The following is a 12,183-nucleotide window of genomic DNA, read 5'->3' as shown; positions in this document are numbered from 1 at the left end:
AAAAAGAACCCATTTGAGAAGAGATCGGTCTGAACCTCAGCTCCGAATTTTAGATCCTGTCTTGCTATATTTTCAGAGATATAAGTCGAGGAAGTCAGGGTTTTTGTAGACCCCCAAATTACATCCCAAACAAGTCACCTTGGGAAAACTGTCATAACTTTCGCTCTGAGCATCGGATTGAATTTTTGTAAGAAGTTAAAGAAAGAGGATAGGCTGTAGTTGTTTTGGGTATCATTTTAAGAACCTAAGGTTGAAACAGTGACCTGCGGCACGTTGTACAAATTCACTCTACTGAACCAGTCTATACTCAGGTCATCGTGGGAGATTTGGGATAACTATTCATTGGAGAAACCAATCTTGATTAGATTTAAGGGGTTAGAAAGATTACTCAGACGGTTACTACAGGAAGAAATTTCAGACCTGGGAGATCCAAAATGATAGAGAAACATCAGATTCAATATCGAGCTCCTACAAAGTGAAAAAAGGTGTGTAGTTTTTTTTAAATTTTTGCATAAGCCTGGTTTGGAAAATTAGTTTGAAGGAATTCAAAGGGCATAGTGAAGCATTATTATCGGTAATTGATGCCCTAACGAAAGAAAATGGAAACACCTAGTAAGAAACCTGAAAGCTCTAGCATGACTCATGAAGAAGAGGAAGAAATGCAACATGATATATCAAAATTACGAGACCAAGTGCAACAAATTCACTCGCACAAAAAGTAACAGAAGCTAAGATGGATGGTTTAAAGAAAGACGTAGAAGCTAAGATGGATGGTTTAAAGAAAGGCATGGAAGCTAAGATGGATGGTTTAAAGAAAGGCGTAGAAGCTAAGATGAATGACGTGGAAGCTAAGATGGATGGCGTGGAAGCTAAGATGGATGATTTAAAGAAAGGCATGGAATATTTGAAGGCAAATTTGACAAAGTTTCTACAAGAAATGCTTACTAATGGAGAAAGAGTAGTAAAGGAAACTCATGATTGTTATAGACATTTTTGGGCACTGCAACCCCAATCACATATGTCCATAAACCAAGGGCTTCTAAGTCCCTAAAAGTGTTGTGCGAAAGAGTAGTAAAGGAAACTCATGATTTTTATAGACATTTTTGGGCACTGCAACCCCAATCATACATGTCCATAAACCAAGGGCTCCTAAGTCCCTAAAAGTGTTGCTTCACACCCTAAAGGAACAAGGTCAGCTGATTACATCATCTCCCAGAAGTTCTCCACAGAAAACTGCTCAAAACTGGTCAAAGCTGAACCATACAGAGTGCCCAGTGCAGAGGGTGCGATGCATCTCACCTGCCCAGTGTAAAGGGTGCGATGCATACTGGAAAGCCCTTCTGTAGGGTGCGATGGGCAAGAGTAGACAAATGGCAGAGACAGTTTGCAAGGTGGATCGACATGGAATCTTCCAGAAACTTCTCTTGTGACACTTGCCTCTCTGAATTCGCCCAGGGATGAGTAAGAGATCATCAATCTCCAAGTGGAATCAAGAACTATCAGAGAGAGGACACTAATCAAAAACCCAGAAGCTGACTCACCCCCTGCAATCATCTATATATGGATCCCTCATCCCAGAGATCCAGAGGCGGGAATTTTGTATCTTGTAAGGAAGTGCTGTTGGTTTCTTGGTGGAATATCATAGTGTTGGGTGATCTAAGCTTTTCATGAGGTGAAGAAGGGCTTTCATGCTGGGAGGATGATGCTGGGTCAGAACAATTGGTTGCAATCCTCTTTGCTATTCTTGATATTAATAAAGCTATTCAAGTTTTCCTCCACATTCTTGTACGTTTGATGATATATGCATTTGTGTGGTCAATATATATCTGGTCTTATATTGTTTATGATTGTAGATTTCTGTTCTTCAATAGTATTATGCTGCTTTGATTCCACAGGTGCTCTTTGAAGCTGGGTAGACGAAGGCAAAGCGGCATGGATTTTTATCAGAAGGTAGAGGAACCAAGCAAGGAACTAAGTGCAAGACTGAGGTTGGTGTCCTTTGTTCCCCTGTTATCTACTTCTCATAAAGGAAAGCGAAAGTAGTTTTAGTTTGTTTGTTTCTAAGATAGCTACCAGTCTTAGTGGGACTAGCAGCTCTGAGTGGACACTATATTTCCCGATAACAAAATGGCGACTCCATTGGGGAGAGAATAGATTGTTTGCTTGTCTATATTTGTTTGTTTTATAAACTTACAGACGGAGCCTGAAGTCAAGCTAGCGAGCCTTCGAACTGCACTTGCTATGCAAGTGCAAAGTAGATCAATGCTGCTTCAGTCTATCTCCAAGTTTTGTTTATAAACTGAACAACCGATTTGCAAATCTTCTAATTTCCCTAGTGGTGGCTCTAGTAACCTCATTAGATCAACCCCTGTGATTTCTATTTACTGACTATCATTAGCTCGGCCTAAATCCCTGAACTAAGATGCAAACTGTGACCTGGAACCAAGTTGAAGTCTCGTCCCTGGCCCATCGCACTTTCTCCTCTTGGGAATCTGGATGCATCACACCTCCCGTGTGCAGTAGGTGCACTGCATCGCACTTTCCTTGTGTTGTAGGTGCGTTGATCAGACAAGACCTCTTCTGCTCTCAGATTTTGGTTTCTGTGTTCACTCTCTTCAGCTTTATTCAGGAGTTTTGTTGTCTGTGTTTAGTATACCACTGTGGAAACTCCCTTCCTTTGCATGATTCCGCCTCCATAGTACAAAGAATTGTGAATTTTTTTATGTATTGTGCGCCATTTACAGTTCTCTTTTACAAAAAGGTAGCATAATTGAACTGTCGTTTTTTGATTTGAAACTGTCGCAAGTGTCATTTTCAGTCAAAGAAAAGAATTCTATTGTTCTTGATGGTCGATTATACAGTTACTCTTGTATTTGATTTGAATTAGTAGTTTTTCAAGTGTCGAAAGCAGTTTTCAATTCAAAATCGCAAAGTGTCGTCATTATCTTCCTTTCATTTTTGAAGAGAAATTTGTTAGTACTGTCGCTTTGAAAAGATAATTCAGATTTGTACTTAGCATTCTTCTTGTCATTCACACATTAAGAAAGCTGAAAACAAATACATGCATGTGAATTTGCATTTAGACTGCTTGTTGGTTTGATTTAGGACAGTGCATCTAGTGTGTTCTCTCTGCTTTATGTTGAAAGAATATCATCTATCTTTCTTTAGTAGCTAGGATTTTCATTGCAAAAAGAAGATTAAACGATTGTTTATCATCTTAGATTGCATTTTAGGAATTGTATATCTACATCACGCGGTGAACCTGAAAGGCAAATTTCTTAAGAAAGATCAACTGTAAAATAAATTCAATGAACATAAAAACGCTTTGGAACTTAATGCACAACATTTAGAAGTCTAGGCTAGAGACGTATTCCGGCGTCGTAAAGCCTGGTAACTGTCGCTTTCACTGTTGGTTGGGTGATTCCTCCTCTTTGAGACGACAAGTGCCAGTACGGACTTGTGCTCCCACGTACCATCGAGTATATATTGGGAGACCACAATAGGCTATATCCTTTATCCATAGGAAGCCGTGTCTGCCGCCCTATTGATCGCAATGCACTGAACACAACATTCGGGAAGATTGACTGCTGTACCGTAAAAAATATTCTGCAGTTTTGCGATTGGTTTGGTAATCCCTCTGTCTATATTTCCAGAGTAGTCGCTTTCGTTCCTTTTCAGACTCCTTAAAGGAAAAGGTCCATCTGAGCACTTGTCACTTCAGGCTCATTAAAAATCGAAGGCGACTAGAGTCATCTTTTGTTTTTACTCGACTCTTAAAAATTGAAAAAACAAGTTGTGTCAAAGCATCTAAAATTTATTTTAATCGGAATAATATCACCATTCCCGCGTTGGTCTTAGGTTGAGAAAAATGGAGTCCACCAACCAAGGATTTCCCCTTGGAGGAAATCATAGTCCTTTCTCTTCTTGGGGAGATGTTGGTGCACCTCATATGGCCACATTATCACTTCCAAGATTGACGATTAGCTTGCCGATATGGCTCTTCTCGACCTCCGTCGTTTAGAACACCGTGATTCCTGAACAATCGAGTTAGCAACTGGATGATACTAAAGTTACCCCCCAACCTTCTATTTCTTCCGATCCTCCCTCTCCTCCTTCCTCTTTGCTTGATAAAGCTAGTAAAGCCAAAAGTCAAGTAACTAAGAAGGAGAAGAAGGGGAACGAGAAGAAAGAGAAGAAGAAGAAGGAGCCAAAGGTGAAAAGGAGTAACCGGGCATCGTCTAGTGAAAATCCGCACACTACACCGTCCAAGCCTAAATCTCCATGTGTCATTTGCAAAGGAGACCACTATCATCGAGATTTTCCTTGCATCCCTCAGATCTTAAGGGACTGGTCTCCTCATTTGCACAATCCGGTGTCATCAACCTCTGAAGATCATGTTGAAAGTACACCATCAACTAGTGAAAGCGAAGTATTTTGACAGAAAAGGAAATACAAATTTCCTTGTAAACTGTGTGAAGGCGATCATGTCGTCCACCGTTGTCCCTTCCTAGATGAAGCTAAAAGAGTCTTGGATGACCGTCCTGCTTCACCACTACGGCTTCCTCCTGGATACAAGAAACTCTTGCTGAGTCCATCACTAGTTGAAAATCCGACCGACAAGCCATTGTGGTCGGTCGAAGCATCTGTCATTGAAGATAAACCCGCTGAATCCATACCAGACGAAAGTAAAAAGGTTGAGGCCGCAGTCGACCCGGTCTTATCTTCGGAAGGTCCATCTTGAGATGATACAATCACTAGAGGGAATGAGAATGACACCGTTCAAATTCTTTTCGTAAACACAGACTCCGATGAACATGGGGGCAATCTACCCGTTCCTTTACCGCAAGAAGGAAGTTAGTCAGAGTCATATCCGGCCATCTATTCGGTCCCACCTCCAAGCAACCTAGTTGTTTCCTTCGATTGGAATCTACTAGGCAGACCCCGTTTACCGGCTAGTGTACCATTTCGAATCATTGTACAAGCTTACAAAATGATCATGGTCGGTACCATCATAGATGAAGGGGCTTCTTTGAGTATCCTTTCCTCAACTGCTTGGGAAGCGCTTGGTTCGCCATCGCTTCTGCCTGAGATGAGAAATCTGATAAGCTTCGACAAAGGAACCAGTCGACCGTTAGGGATCCTTCCCAATGTACCCATAACGTTGAGAAGGAAAACTGTTTATATGAACGTAATGGTAGTCCAAGGACCTCTAGATTATAATCTACTCCTTGGGCGCGACTATATTTATAGCATAGGAGCCATTGTCTCCTCACTCTTTAGAGTAATGTGTTTTCCACATGAAGGCCGAGTGGTCCAGCTTGTAGACCAGCTTTCGTTCCCCGACTCTCACATAGATAATAGTCAAATTCCATCCCTAAATGGTCTTTTCACGCAAGGAATGTCACACCAATCTCTAGTTTGTCCACCTGAAGAGCGCGAGTAATTCGGGAGGACATGACTGAAACCCAGGGGGCATGCACCCTGGTCTGTTTCGGCAGGAAAACCTTGGGTATAGGGTAGGTTTCCGCGGAGGATATATGACTAGTCTGACACACCTGTCCGTTTAGGAAAATGGGATTAGACTGGAATAAGATTCCCTCGTCAAAGTTATGTGAGTGGAGGCGACCGCGCCACTCACCTTTGTCTATTTCGGTAGACATCGCCAAGGAAGTGTTTTGTCTGCAATGCGGATGGAGCAATCTTGCAAATGCGAGAACTTTCATATGGTAACCTGGAAACTCTACTTCGCTATGCTTGGGGGCATGCAAACCTTTTTTCCTGAAAGTAAAGAGCGACCATTTATTTTCTTAGTTTGTAGTCTCTCAACCCTTTAAACTCGTAGGATTGGTCGTTCCCAACTTGCGTAATGAAAGGATCCGGAGCAAAGTTTCGAATGGTGCAAGCTCCCTAAAAATTGAACCTATCGACGAGACATCCTTATTATACGACTGGCACAAGTAGTTTTTATGCGAAGTTCAAGCTCGTTAAAAATTAAACCTTAGCAATGAACAAAGTTTCCCCAGAGTTTAAGCTCATTAAAAAATGAACCAATCCCCGGTAAATAACCATTGTGAATGCATTATCATCAGCTTTTGAGCCCTGGTCGTGTTCTTACCATCACCTCCACTCTGTTTTAGCCAATCATTCACCTCCATTTGATTGTTTACCCCTTTTGAGGAATCGCTGTGAAGAGTGATCCTGTTAGCCATCCTTGTGACACTGTCGTGATTGGAAAATTCCAAACCTTACCTGGAATCAGCTGCTACTTGAAATTATCACTCGTTCCTAAAAAAACGAGTCTCCTTTAAGCTCTTTTCATCTGACTCATAAAATATGAAAAGATTGTCGAGCAGTTGGCCTCTCCAGCTCGTTAAAGCTACCGGGAGTGCTATACCTCCTTTAGATTTTAATCTTTTTGGACCTGAGGGATTATTACACAAAAAGATTGAGCGCTTGTTTTGTTCGGCTCGTTAAAATTACCGAAAATTCATCCCTTTTGTATTGTTTTATACTTTTTCAGACCCAAGTGATTATATGATGAAAAAGGATTATTGGAGTTTCCTTTACGTCCCTTTCAGACTCTCTAAAATTGAAAAGGACCGAGTTATTTTTGTTGTTAAACTCGTTAAAACCAAATAGCGACAAACTTGTCCATATAGACAAGAACGAGTTTCACTGTCGCTAGGCTCGTTAAAACATAGCGACGGGTTTGCCGAAAGGGAAAATTATAGAACAAACATATGTTATCCTCCCCAAGCTTGACAAAAATAAAGAGGTACTGGTCAGCAATGACTGGGGAAAAATTGGGAAGAAAACTTGAAGAAACTTTATTGGTAGCAAGTCGCTCTTGAACATGACACTTTCGCTCCACCATCTGAGTCGGGTTGGGTTATTCCGTTCATCGTTCATATCACCATTGGTCCATCGCACCATCCATATTTGGGGTTAACACTACCAATCCATGTCAGTGTCGCCGGTATGTTCAAGAGAAGTCGCTCAGAGAATTCACCTGTGTCTCATCCACTGCAATACATTCACGCTCCATTCTTTCATGACCGCCACCCTGAACCCTGTATCATCAGATCGTTTTCACCTCCAAAATCATTTACTCCATTCCATGTCGTAGATGTGGGATTCATTAAGGCCCTCCTACGACGGATCGCTTCTTGTCGACATCAGCTCATTATCCAAGAAGTTGACCTAGGAACAACCCTTTTAGTACTTTGAAGCTTGCATACCTCAATGGCAAGTTTCTCACTTCCGGCAACAGGTTTACATCAATGGCCTTCGACCGAAAGATTTTGCGTGGTGTTCGACGCCAAGTCTCTTTTTCACACCACGCGAATTGTACTGTAGTACCTTGAGGGTCATCATCATTATCGGTGATTCCTCTCGTGCCTGTTAACAACTTACATCATTGGCTGGTAATCAGGCGATGTCTTTCCATGTTCGACTCCAGAACATCTTTCACATGGATCGACTTGTACTCCGAGTGAAGATTGAACGAGTTCGAAGACCCCAGATCTAGTTTCATCCATCCGGGCTGCGATATATTCAGGAAAATAAAAACATCAAATGTGCATCATTGCTGCACAGATGACTATCCAAATCAAAGGATGATGGCTCTATCAGAATCATCAGTCTGCCACCCAGGCGGTTGTCTGTCTTATGTACATGAAAATGAATTTATAAAGCTGAGCATGGGAATTCCCGCCTCAGCTAGATCATGAAAAATATTATGAAGATAATGTATTGTATTGTATCTCATTACAGGTCACCTTCCAGCTCGGAAAAACTTCGGATCCTCATGATAAAGCATTTCACCTGACATCAAAAGGTTAACGACTTCATGCTTTAGGGGGCAACTGTTATAGACATTTTGGGCACTGCAACCCCAATCATACATGTCCATAAACCAAGGGCTCCTAAGTCCCTAAATGTGTTGCTTCACACCCTAAAGGAACAAGGTCAGCTGATTACATCATCTCCCAGAAGTTCTCCACAGAAAACTGCTCAGAACTGGTCAAAGCTGGACCATACAGAGTGCCCAGTGCAGAGGGTGCGATGCATCTCACCTGCCCAGTGTAAAGGGTGCGATGCATACTGGAAAGCCCTTCTGTAGGGTGCGATGGGCGAGAGTAGACAAATGGCAGAGACAGTTTGCAAGGTGGATCGACATGGAATCTTCCAGAAACCTCTCTTGTGACACTTGCCTCTCTGAATTCGCCCAGGGATGAGTAAGAGATCATCAATCTCCAAGTGGAATCAAGAACTATCAGAGAGAGGACACTAATCAAAAACCCAGAAGCTGACTCACCCCCATGCAATCATCTATATATGGATCCCTCATCCCAGAGATCCAGAGGTGGGAATTTTGTATCTTGTAAGGAAGTGCTGTTGGTTTCTTGGTGGAATATCATAGCGTTGGGTGATCTAAGATTTTCATGAGGTGAAGAAGGGCTTTCATGCTAGGAGGATGATGCTGGGTCAGAACAATTGGTTGTAATCCTCTTTGCTATTATTGATATTAATAAAGCTATTCAAGTTTTCCTCCACATTCTTGTATGTTTGATGATATATGCATTTGTGTGGTCAATATATATCTAGTCATATATTGTTTATGATTGTAGATATTTGTTCTTCAATAGTATTATGCTGCTTTGATTCCACAGGTGCTCTTTGAAGTTGGGTAGACGAAGGCAAAGCAGCACAGATCTGTCAGAAGGGAGAGGAACCAAGCAAGGAACTAAGTGCAAGACTGAGGTTGGTGTCCTTTGTTCCCCTCTTATCTACTTTTCATAAAGGAAAGCGAAAGTAGTTTTAGTTTGTTTGTTTCTAAGATAGCTACCAGTCTTAGTGGGACTAGCAGCTCCGAGTGGACACTAGATTTCCCGATAACAATGATGAGAACAAAATAAATGTTAATCATGATTTCATAGACTCTAATGTTGGATCGAAGAACCACCATGTTCCAAAGATCGATATGAGGAAGTTTGATGGCAAGGATCCCAGAACATGGATACTACAAATGGAGCAATTTTTCAATCTCCATAATGTGAAAAACACACAAAAGGTACACATTGCAACTTTATATTTGGAACCAAATCAGTTTGTATGGTATTCATGGCTCTGCTCTCGTAAACAAATTGTCACTTGGGCTATTTTTATGGATGAAATGATAGCACATTATGAGGATACAAAAAGCAACACTTTTTTAGCCAATTGATAAATCTCAAACAAAAGGGTTCAATGATGGTGCACATTGAGGAATTCCAAAAATTGAATATAAGGGTAAAAGATATTCTAGAGGAGCATAGATTGATGTGTTCATAGGGACTTTAAAAGATAACATCCAACATGAGGTTTGCCTTTGGGAACTAGATTCATTGGAAAAGGCATTTAGGTTGGCAAGAAAAATGGAAAGCAAAATTATGGCAACAAGGAAGCCTACCACTCACAATCATAAAGATGGAAGTGTTGCTGCCCCTAGCCATCCACAACCTACAAGGTTGACACCACAACAATTGGAAGGAAAAAGAGCAAAAGGGCTTTGTTACAGTTGTGATAGAAAATACACTAAAGGTCATAAGTGTGCTGAGAAGAAATTATTTTACATAGATTGTGAAGAGGAGGAAGAAAAGGAACAAGAAACATCAAAAGAAGAGCATATACATCAGGAACAAACCCTAGAAAAATAATAAATGAATCCGACCATGTCTTGTAATGCATTGGCTAGAATTACCACTCCTCAAACTATCAAGATAGAAGGGCATATCAAGAAGAAAAAGGTAATAGTGTTGATTGATTCGGGAAGTACCCATAATTTTATTCATTGTAAGATAGTCAAGGAATTGAATTGCTTTCTATATTCAACACCAGAGTGTCAAGTGATGGTTGTAGGTGGAGTAACCATAAATTGCTCAGGAAAGTGCCATAATATCAAGCTATCCATGGGAGAATATGTATTGAATAGCCCAATTCTTTCCATTCCAATGGGTGGTGCTGATGTTGTACTAGGAGTCCAATGGCTACAATCCTTGGGTACAATAGCTTTTAATTTTCAAGCTTTTCATGAAATTCTCTTCAGAAGGAAAGGAAGTTGAATTAAGGGATATCGTAGGGAAATCAAGAAAGATAATCAGCTCTAACGGAATGACAAAGCTTCTAAAGAAAGAACAATGAGACATAATTGCACAATTATGTTCACTAGAGGTTCCCACATCGAAATCATCCATTTCTCAAGATCTCCAAAAAATCTTGGACAATCATTCCAAGGTATTTGAGACTCCCAGAGGCCTCCCACCTATTGGTGATCATGATCATGCTATTAATTTGATTCCAGGAAGTGTTCCTCCAAACATTAGGCCTTATAGATATCCCTATGTCCAAAAGAGTGAAATTGAACGTATGGTTGCAGAAATGCTAGAGGCTGGTATAATTCAACCTAGTTAAAGTTCTTTCTCTGCTCCAGTAGTATTGGTTCACAAGAAGGATGGATCATGGCACATGTGTCCAGATTACAGGGAGCTCAACAATATCACTATTAAAGATAAATTTCCCATTCCTATCATTGATGAATTATTAGATGAATTGCATGAATCAATTTACTTCACCAAGTTGGATCTTCGTTCAAGATATCATCAAATCAGAATGAAGACTAAAGACATTCCAAAAACAACATTTAGAACTCATGAGGGTCATTGTGAATTTTGGTCATGCCCTTTGGCCTTACTAATGCACCTTCTACATTTCAAGGTTTGATGAATTCCATTTTCAAACCCTTCCTTAGAAAATTTGTGTTAGTATTTTTTGATGATATACGAATCTATAACAAGTCTTGGAAGGATCATGTTCAACATGTTGACATGGTGCTCAAACTATTGGAGGAGAAACAATTATATGCAAAAATCTCCAAATGTTTCTTTGGAGTACAAGAGGTGGAATATCTGGGTCATATTGTATCTCATGAAGGTGTTAAGGTAGACCCTAGAAAAATTAAAACCATTAAGGAATGGAAAATCCCCACATCCATAAAGTATCTATGAGGATTTTTCAGGTTGACAGGGTATTATCGCAAGTTTGTTAAGAATTATGGGAGAATAGCAGCACCTCTAACAACATTATTGAAGAAATATGCATTTTCATGGACTCCAAAAGCAACGAAGGCCTTTGAACATCTTAAAGAGGCAATGTGCCAAGCACCAGTCTTAGCTACACTGGACTTCACAAAAATCTTTATTGTGGAATGTGAGGCCTCAGGAAATGGAATTGGTGCTGTTTTAATGCTAGAAGAAAGACCCATTGCTTTCGAAAGTCGTCCAATCAAAGGAAAGTATTTACACAAAGCTATTTATGAGAAGGAAATGTTGGCAATACTACATGCACTTAAGAAATGGCGACCATACCTAATGGGAAGACACTTCAAGGTAAAAACATATCATGATAGTCTTAAATACTTTTTAGAACAAATATTATCTTCATAAGAGCAACAAAAATGGGTTACAAAGATGTTGGGTTATGACTTTGAAATCGTCTACAAAAAAGGGAAGCAAAATGTTGTGGCAGATGCACTCTCAAGAAAGGATGAGGATGTCGAAGCATTTCTTTACGCCATTTCTATTATCCAACCAGATTGGAAAAATGAAGCAAGGGATGAATGGAAGAATGACGAGGAAGTGTGGGCACTCATTCAAAAGATACAACAAGATCCCAGTACATCTGATACATTTAGTTGGAAAAATGATTCGTTATGGTACAAGGATCGGTTATACCTATGTAAGAATTCCCAACGCAAACAAAAGATTCTTAGAGAATTGCACACCTCTCCCTTAGGAGGGCACTCAGGATTTCCAAAAACCTACCATATGGTTAAGAAGGATTTTTTTTGGGATGGACTTAAATTGGATATGTCAAAAGTTTGTGGTGGAATGTTTGGTTTTCCAACAAAATAAAGTTGAAACAATTAAGACCCCAGGACTATTACAACCTTTATCCATTCCAAGCCAACGTTGGGATGAGGTTTCAATGGATTTTATCACAGGTTTACACAAGTCTGAAGGAAAGAGTGTTATCATGGTGGTAGTTGACAGACTTATCAAGTATGCACACTTTTGTGCATTATCTAATCCATTTAAAGCGAGTATAGTTTCTACTTCATTTATGGAAACAATTCAAAAGCTACAT

Source organism: Pinus tabuliformis, chromosome 2_1 (genome assembly GCF_031772625.1).
Source record: "Pinus tabuliformis cultivar Carrire ecotype Pingquan chromosome 2_1, CPIR1, whole genome shotgun sequence".
Taxonomy (NCBI): Eukaryota; Viridiplantae; Streptophyta; class Pinopsida; order Pinales; family Pinaceae; genus Pinus; species Pinus tabuliformis.
The sequence above is the reverse complement of the archived record's forward strand: the minus strand, read 5'-3'. Positions refer to the sequence as shown.